The following is a 10,377-nucleotide window of genomic DNA, read 5'->3' as shown; positions in this document are numbered from 1 at the left end:
CCGTTAGAGTAATTTGTGATAACACTAGAGATAGTAATTACGATGTGGTAAACAAAACAAAATGTACTCACAAATTGATGTGTAATGATTTCGTCATTAAAAGCTAAACACTTAAAAAAAACAGAAATGGCAGTGACTCTTAATGCATAAAGTGAAAAAAGAACTATACTGTAGAAATAAATTTATACATTAAAGTCACTTGTAGCACTAAAAATAAAAAAAAAGTATTAGAGAGTATTATATCATAAACTGTTATCACTATATTTTTGTGTCTTAACTACTAATATTTTCTGAAAAAATGCATGATATACCAAAGTTATTAATAATATTAGATACAAAATATGATATTTATAGTTGTATTTAATGTGATGATTCCCATTGATTTTATATACCGCTAATGAAAAAGTATGTGCAAAAAATTATCTAAGTGCAATGTGCATATTTAGGAGGGCATATTTAAGTAAGCCCTGTTTATTTTGTGTCTTTCACATTTGAAGGGTAATTAATTTTTGGTTTATGTAATCCACCTTATTTTCTATTCTAATATAGAAACATTATAAATAACATTGATTTAAATTTCATTTTGAACGGTAACATTTTTGAAAAACAATGTCTCGCACTTAAATTAAGACTTCACGCAAAACATGTGCTGAAATGTTTCTGATCTTCAATGTCTATTTTTATCTACAAATGGACATTGAAGCTATAATGGACAAAATAATTAATATTATAATATAATCTGGAAATCTCACACGGAATAAAATAATTCATTTTACTAAAACAAATTAATAACAAAAATTTATGATTAATCCTATCAAATGCTTTTTCCATATCAATATAAATGACATCAGTTTGTGATTGATTTTCAAATGAATCCAAGATTGCGTATTTAAATATACACAAATTTGTTATTGTTGATATATTTTGCCTAAATTAATGTTGGTCTTTTGATAATAATTTATTGCATAAAGGTGTAATGGTACCTATTGTTTACCAGTTTTGAGAATAATTTAGGTATTATTGACAATTTATAGATATGTGAAGATAATTTATATCGAAAATTTTGACAATTGAAGCAACGAAAAGTTTTTACAAAATCTTTCGTACCTATCGTATGATAAAATTTGTTTTTCTTAATCATGTTAAAACACAAAATTTAACATGTACGAGACACGAGTCAATGGGAGGTTCCCATGGATATTACACTGTTTTGTAACTTATTAATTAAGTCAAAAAATAATCTAAATAAATTGAAATAATAAAAAATGTTACAAATCACAGTTATGTGCTACTAGTACGGTTAATGAGCTTAAAAAGTTGGAGGTAATGCCCTCTAAAGTATTTTGGTAAGTGTAGAAGCCCCGTGGTTCAGGAGGTTGACCAGAATGCAACTTCACTTATACAAATACGCTCTGACTTCTAGTCAGAAGGAGTACACGAGTTTAAATACTGTCGGTAACGGTTTATTAAAATACAACAAATAACTAATACAGTTAAATAATAAAATGACCGTAGTTTAAATAATTCACGAGCGCGTAAGTTGCATGAACATTGAGCGAAAACAACGCGGTACAAAAAGCGTAGTGTGGAGTCGCGGACTCGGAGCGTCGGTTCGGTAGCGATGCGTTGCGTTCAAGCGCGGTGCGAAAAGAGAGCGAGCTTTTTGACGGCCAACGGCGTCGTAGCCGTCGTAGCGTGAGCAGTTGCCGCCGAGCGTAGTGTGGGTGGGGGGGTGGGGGGGACGAGATCGTTGGTTACACAAAGAACATAAAATATATAAAATACACAGAGATCGCATAGACAATAATCCAAAAACGAATATAATACAACATAATAGTTTGAATACAAAATGGATGCGCGCGTCGCGTAATGGTAATGCGCAACATGTAAGTGGTGATACGAGACCGGTATCGCCACAGTATCGTATTAAAAATTTTAAAATTTCAATAAACTGAGAAAATTTGAATTGATTGTTTTGTGTGAGAAAACTGAACAGCTCTTCAGGGTAGGAACAAAAAGTCATAATATCGATTAAATAATAATAACATGATTCACGAATGACCTATGATAATTGTATGGATAAGGCCACAAGGGCGTTCTGGAACCGCAATAATACAACATAATTTTAATAACCATGCAATGGTTTCAGACATAGACCTAAAAACTCTTTATAGGTTATTATATCAAAAAGTTACTCATAAAATTAAATATAAAATATTTTCAATAATAAATAAATTAGTAAATATTTGTTTCACTATTGTTTGTGTTATACTCAAATATCGAAATATGTAAAATTTAAAAAGCTTAGTATCTATCATAAAAACTATATTTTGTCTTCGTCTTTACGAACTTTTCACCGGTACCCCATATGTAAAATTTATGGTTTTTCATATGCAACATTTTGTATGACAGATTTCAACCGTTAATTTTGAAATCTTCTCTTATTGGGGTGGTTACACGTCACCCCAGCCCACCCCTTACAAACGTACAAGGCGTCACAGTTTACGACCAAAATGTACCCTTCCTTTTTCGGCCAGTGTCACTTTTCGGCTAAAACTTACCGTTCCTTTTTCGGCCAGTATACCTACAGTTTTCTTTAAAGTTTACAATTATACAATTATAACAACCACCCTTATTAATGAAGTTCAAACAGATATTGTATGCATACAAATTAAAAGTATTAACATTTTAAAAACCCTCGTGATGTAAAAAAAAAAAAAAATGTGGAACGGCAAAGATTAATTGAAGCTTACATTGAATACTTCAAAAATGCTAAAATATGTCGTTATAAATTTGTCAAACAAATATCATACAATTTTAAAAATAAAACTTAATCTTAATTTTTGACATATTCATGAATGCATATTTTTTTATGATAATTATTACTATATATAGGTATTATAAGGCTATATTCATTTTTATTCAACTAATGTATTAGAAAATCTTAATTTTTGACATATTCATGGATGCATATTTTATTATCACAATTATTATAATATATGTATCATAAGGCTATATTCATTCATATTCGATTAATATAATGTGTTATAACAGTTTATTGCCAATTGTTTTATTGTATTATTTTTTCACACAGTTATAGGTAATAATGTTAATAAAAAAAATCACATATTTAATTAATTATAATAATCCTTAAGTTCAGTTGTTATAATTGTAAATTGCATACGAATTGCGTACAAACGAATGACGGTGAGCAATTCCAAATTCCGTTAAGGGGTAGGCTGAGGTGACGTCATACCAGCCCACCCCCTTTATTTTATTTATAACTTAAAAACCAAGGTCATACAAATGGGGAAAATTTATACAAATGGCATACTAAAGGTTGCATATGAAAAACCATCAATTTTACATATGGGGTGGGCTGGTGAGACGTACGTTTCGTATTCCACTCTCCTATTATAAGTTATAACATATTTTATTGACCCAACAATTTTCCGTAATATTTTTCATTCGTAATTTATTTTCATATGATTTTCTCAGTGTAGACGTTTCAGATCCATAAAATACGAGTGTAAAATTCTGTCTAATTCTGTTTCTAACTGTTATGTATGTTACCTACCTAATTAATATTTATACTATTATGTAATCGGTATCGACGACAACGCGATACTGCGATAGCCGTTATATATTATAATAAACAGTCTTAATTAGATCGTACTCGCTGTAAGTTGTTTTGTCGTCCGCTGCACTCCGCGCGTCTGTCTAAATTAATACAAATATAACATTTGGCGACGAAGAAAATGCGTTATACGTTTTTTTTTTGTTAAAAATGTATAAAGAAAATCGTATAGATTATAATGTGCGTGATTAATATATGAAAAGTGTTTGGTTCTTTTGTGGTCTTGCAAACGTACAAACGAAGTTCATAATGTCGAACACAATTTCGTCTTATGTGCCAGATCAGGAACCGTTTAAAAATTATCTTGATCGTTTAAGGGCTCAGTTATCAGTGTTAAAAGTGAAAGACGATCAACGTCAAAAGTACCTTATTGCGTTTATAGGTTCAGAAGCCTACAGTCAATTGAAGAACGCATGTTTACCGTGTCATCCCTCAGAAAAGACTTTTGAAGAACTAGTCACATATTTGGACGCGATATATTCGCCACGGCGTTTAGTGGTGAGTGACCGTTTTAAATTTAATTAGTGCTGTCAAAGTCCGGGGGAATCGGTACAAGAATTTATCACTACGTTAAAAAAGTTAGCAAGTCACTGTGAATTTGACACATTTTTGGACGATGCACTTCGCGACAGACTAATTATAGGTCTAGCGGATGAAGCTTGTCAAAGAAAATTGCTGGGAGAGTCATCACTAACTTTTCAGAAAGCATGTGAAAAAGCTTTGGACTCAGAATTAGTGAAAAATCAGTCCAACCATATAAAAAATAAATCTCAAGTAAATTGGATCGCAAAAAATTACAAAAATAAATCACAGTCTAAGACAGATCAGTTAAAGAAAAATACCAGTGCAGTACCAAGTAGTAGTCAGTCAACCAATCAAAGCGCCGAGGGGTCAAAACGAGGTAGTCAATCGTACAGTCAGTCACAACAGGGATCAAGTAAGGAGACGAGTCAATGTTACCGGTGTGGAAGAACTCATCGTAACTGTCCAAACGTAACTGTCGTAACTGTCCAGCAAAGCAATGGGAGTGTTTCAATTGCAAACTAAAAGGACATGTATCGGTAATGTGTAGAAATAAGATAAAAACTATTAAATTAGTAGAAACTGTTAATAATATACAATGTATAAATAGTATTGAAAGTTTAAAAGTAAATGAACCACTCATTATTGATTTGGTTGTAAATGATCAGTTAATGACATTTGAAGTCGATAGTGGTGCTTCAGTTACTGTAATACCCAAAGTGATTTTTGACAGATATTTTAGAAAGACTATATTAAAAAAAAAAGAAAAATTTAATCTGTCATCAGTAAATGGGGAATCTATAACAGTAGTTGGTCAATTAATTGTAAATGTGAGTTCCTCAAAAAATGAAATTATTAAATTACCGTTAATTGTAACAGAAAATTGTGTAAAAAAGTCACTTTTGGGTCGTTCGTGGTTAAATGAATTGTTTCCTGAATGGAAAAATATTTTTAATTGTCATAAAATAAAATTTGAATGTAATGAAATAAATTGTAAAAAAAGTTAAGGTACAAAAAAAAGCAATGAAAATCAAGTGAACGACATAGTGAGTGAAATTAAGTTGAAATTTCCGGGTGTAGTAAAAAGGTTGGTTAATGAGGAAGAATGTATAAAAAATCATGAAGTAAATTTGGAACTAAGAGAAAATAGTATACTGAAATTTCAAAGGGCGTACCAAGTGCCTTATGCGTTAAAACCTGCAGTGGAAGAAGAACTGGTGAGATTAGAAAAGGAAGGTGTAATATCGCATCTGGTAACAAGTGAGTGGGCGTCTCCGATAGCTATAGTTCCAAAAAAAAAATAATAAAATACTAATTTGTGTCGATTTTAAAAATACATTAAATCCTTACGTAAAAGTAGATCAACATCCGTTGCCAAGAATAGACGATGTATTTAATAATTTAACAGGAGGACAATGTTTCACGGTAATAGACTTATCGGAAGCATATTTATAACTTCAGGTAGCATCGTCGAGTCGTCATTTTTTGACTGTAAATACTCATAAAGGATTATATCAATTTAATAGACTTTGTTATGGTATAGCTTCAGCTCCTAGTAAATTTCAAGCGGTAATGGAAAATATCTTAATTGGGCTAGAAAATATTCAAGTGTATTTGGATGATATTATTATAAGTGGAAAGTCCATCGATGATTGTAAAAATAAAGTTTGGTTGGTATTAAGTCGCTTACAAGAGTATAGGGTAAAAATAAATTATGATAAATGTCAATTTTTCCGTTCAAGTGTGGAATTTTTAGGTCATATGATAGATAAGCACGGGGTTCATCCAACGGATGATAAAATGGAAGCGATTTTAAATGCTCCGCAACCAAAGGATATAAGTCAATTAAAATCGTTCTTAGGTTTAATTAATTATTATCAAGGTTATATTCCAATGTCATCGACTATTTTAGCCGTATTATACAATTTGACAAAAAAAAATGTTAAGTGGATTTGGTCAAAAGAGTGCGAGTCAGCATTTAAAAGAGCGAAATCAGTATTAAAAGAAAGTCAGTTATTAGTTACTTATAACCCAGATTTGCCATTAATTTTGACGTGCGATAGCTCTAGTTATGGCGTGGGTGCAGTACTAAGTCATATAATAGATAAGGAAGAAAACCCTATCGTGTTTGCATCGAGTACATTATCGGCAGCTGAAAAAAATTATTCCCAAACGATCGTGAGGCATTAGCTATTATATTTGGAATAAAAAAATTTCATAAATATTTGTTTGGTCGAAAGTTTATTTTAGTATCGGATCATTTGCCGTTAAAGACATTATTAAATCAAAACAAAAATATTCCAGTTCATGCTTCGTCGATACTTCAGAGATGGGCTATAATATTATCGGGTTATGATTATGAATTTCAATATAGAAAGGGGTCAAATATAAATAATGCTGATGCGCTATCGAGATTACCTATAGAGGGAAATATTGATGAAGATTTAGGTTCAATAATGTTAGTTGAACAGTTACCATTAACGTTTCACACACATCAACTCTGCGTTTGAAATGCACTGTCACACTGGCGCAATATTTATTGACATCTCAAAGGCGTTTGACAAAGTGTGGCATGAAGGCCTCCTTTTTAAGCTACGTAACATTAATACACCAACATATCTTTTTAATATAATTCGCTCTTTCCTCTCAAATAGACAATACTCAGTCAGAATCAATGACAGTGCCTCTAACCTTAAGTCTATCTCTGCTGGTGTACCCCAAGGTTCTAAACTTGGTCCTATTTTATTTAACCTTAACGTTTCTGACATCCCTCAATCACCACGCACAAAAATTGCTCTCTTCGCTGATGATACAACCATCTTCACAGAATCACGCAACATCGAAGCAATATCCACAAATCTGCAAGATCACTTAAATACCCTCTCACACTGGTGTCAAAACTGGAGAATCAAAATCAACGCCTCGAAGAGCATAGGTGTTATTTTTAGTCTACGTCGCTATATTACTCCCCCACAACTAAAATTTGACTGTGAAAATATACCCTGGCAACCGACGGTTAAATACCTCGGTGTAACTCTTGATAAACGACTCACGTGGCGGCCCCACATTTCATCCAAATTCCAGCAAGCATACCAGCGCATCTCAATGCTTTATCCCATCCTGAACAAAAACTCAACTATTCAAAAAAAATGCTCTCTCCTAATTTTTAAACAAATTATACGCCCAATTCTTACCTATGCTTGCCCGGTATGGGGTAATTGTGCATCCTCGCACATCAAAAAAATGCAAATTGTCAAAAACAAAGTCCTCAGAATAATTGCAAATGCTCCATGGTTTGTCAAAAATGCAAATCTCCACAAAGACTTTCAAATCCAAGATATCCAAGCTCATATTAAAACATTAGCAAACAATTTCCACTGCTCTCTTCCAAACTCATCAGGCGCAATTCACTATAACCTCCTCACCCACCCAACTCATCGTCGATTAAAACGCGGTCGTCCCCACACTAAGCCACCTCCCAACATTCAAATCTTCACCCACACATGCGCTTTTTCCAGATCACTCTACGACTAACCTACTTATAGTTAAACTATTGTAAATATGTAAATATCAGAATATTATTGTAATCACCTTACTTATGTATATTTTTATTACCAATTGTAATTATCCATAGTACTTAAAAATTTTAATTATCATGTTATAATGTGAAAAATTATGTATACTTTCAATATCCCTAGATTTAGATAGCCTTAGGCTAGGAAAGTCTTATATTTAATAAAAAAAAAAAAAAAAAATTAACGTTTCACGAAATAGCAAAGCAAACAAGTGAAGACGCTGTTTTAAAAATAGTTTGTGAGCAGTTTAAGTCTTGTTGGGTTGGCCATAAAAATTATAAAAACGAGTCAGAACCATATTTTCGTAGGGATTCCGAGTTATCAATTGAAAAGGAATGTTTAATTATAGGAAATAGAGTTGTAGTTCCAAATATATTAAGACAGCAAGTGTTAAATATTTTACATAAAAACCACCCAGGTATAGTACGATCAAATATGTTAGCTCGATCTTATGTATGGTGGCCAAATATAGATAGTTGTATTGAAAAGTATATAAAATGCTGTTCACAATGTCAGTTTAATCAAAACGATAAAAGTAAAAATGATAAAATGTTTGTCCCTTGGCCAAAGTCAGAAAAACCATGGCAGCGTATTCATATTGATTTTTTGGACGTAAATAAAATTAAGTTATTAATTCTAGTAGATAGTGGAAGTAAATGGATTGAATGTTGGGTGTTAAATAATACAACCGCAACAATGGTAATCAGAGTTTTAAGCCGTTGTTTTTGTACTTTTGGATCGCCTGAAATACTTGTGTGCGATAACGGACCGCCGTTTGGTTCAAAAGAATTAAAAACGTATTGTATTAATAATAGTATAAGGTTATTACATTCTCCACCGTATAATCCGGAGTCAAACGGTTTGGCGGAGAGAGGGGTACAAACTATAAAGAAGATATTAATTAAGTCAAAGTGTAATGAGAGAGAGATAACGAGAATGCAAACGAAAATAGACGATGTATTATTGTCTTATCGAAATACACCGTCAGCTGACACAGGTTTGAAGAGATTATGCAGCAGAAATTATGTTAAATTTTAAGCCGAAAACACAATTAACAGTATTAAAACCAAAAATAGGGGGAACATTATTTTAGAGTACTCAATTGGAAAATCGGAAAATTTTGTAATTAATAAAAATGTGTTAGTAAAAAACCCACAAGCAAAAGGTCAAAATTGGTTACCAGGTAAAATTATGAAAGTACTGAGTGGATGTAGGTATTTAGTGATAATGAATGGAAGTGTGAAAATGGTGCATATAAATAAATTAAAATCTAGTATGTTAAGCGAAGGAATACATCAGAGTGATTAAAAAAAAAAATAATGTATTAGTTATTAATTATTATTGTTGTGTTTATATTATTATTTATTATATTATTATGTAATTATTATGTGTACAATTATAATGTGTTGTTTCAGTATAATTAGAATGTGAAAGCAAAAGTAATTGAATTATAAAATGTTATTAGATTATTTTTATTATTTTTAAGGAGGAATAATGTTATGTATGTTACCTACCTAATTAATATTTAAACTATTATGTAATCGGTATCGACGACAGCGCGATACTGTGATAGCCGTTATATATTATAATAAACAGTCTTAATTAGATCGTACTCGCTGTAAGTTGTTTTGTCGTCCGCTGCACTTCGCGCGTCTGTCTAAATAAATACAAATATAACACTAACCGGTATATTTCTACTTTACGGGACACCTTTTTTTTTTGAAATTTTTACTATTGAAACTTAAGTAGTTAAGTACGCTGAAAACGATGGTGAGGTCAGAATTTGGCGCTCAGACATAGTTACGAAGTTATAGCACTTCAAAGTTAGTAGATAGTATGTTAAATAACTTTAAAAATTACCAAATTTTCATTGGACTGTTTCATTATGTTTCACCACTATTAATGTACCTGTTTATGAACCGATGAACCACTTGCTTTATTTTGTGTAATTGTACCTATTAACTATTGGGTATTTTAGATGGTGTAACTAATAGGTAAGTATACATCTGTTATATAGTACTACTATATATGTCAAACAATAGGTTAGGTCATCCGTTAGGGTACCTGTTAAGTTAGCTTAGGTCTACACTTATCCAACTCCTCCCCCCCCGACCCCGAAGGAGTCTCCCCCTCCCCCGTAGGTGGACTATTTTCCGTCCCGGGGGGTTTGGGGGCCGAGCCCCCAACCGAGAGGTCCGTAGGACCTCGAGTACGGCGACCGGAGCCGGTAGGCGTAGGGAGCAATCACATGTTTTTATTTGCAAAAAATGCATAAAAAGTTTTACATGGACAAGGTTCGAACCGCTGATCCCTAGTTTACTTTCGCTTCTAAGTTACAACTGCGCAACAGTTCATACGAAAATTGTTACACAAAATGGGTATTTAAGGATTATAGTATAAACAGAAAACTTCAATTAGCTATAACTTCAAAAGTAAGTACGAGCGCCAAATTCTGATTCCACCATCAATTTTTTTCGTCAAAAATATGACCAAGTTCCCCCAAAAAATGACCAAAAAAAGGGGTGTCCCGTAAAGTAGAAAAGTTCCCACTAACCAAAACTGAAATTACTATAAATGTAAGCGTTATTAAGTACTGATTGAAAAAAGTCATTTTTATTTAATATAACATAATAAAATAATAAA

General features: G+C 32.2%; 1 pseudogene; it reads left to right on the top strand.

The window, feature by feature from the left end:
* Positions 1 to 3,886: 3,886 nt before the first annotated feature.
* Positions 3,887 to 4,684, top strand: LOC132938846 (uncharacterized; annotated as a pseudogene).
* The last annotated feature ends 5,693 nt before the right edge of the window (positions 4,685 to 10,377 follow it).

Source organism: Metopolophium dirhodum, chromosome 2, assembly GCF_019925205.1.
Source record: "Metopolophium dirhodum isolate CAU chromosome 2, ASM1992520v1, whole genome shotgun sequence".
Taxonomy (NCBI): Eukaryota; Metazoa; Arthropoda; class Insecta; order Hemiptera; family Aphididae; genus Metopolophium; species Metopolophium dirhodum.
This window is presented reverse-complemented; position numbering and strand designations above follow the sequence as displayed.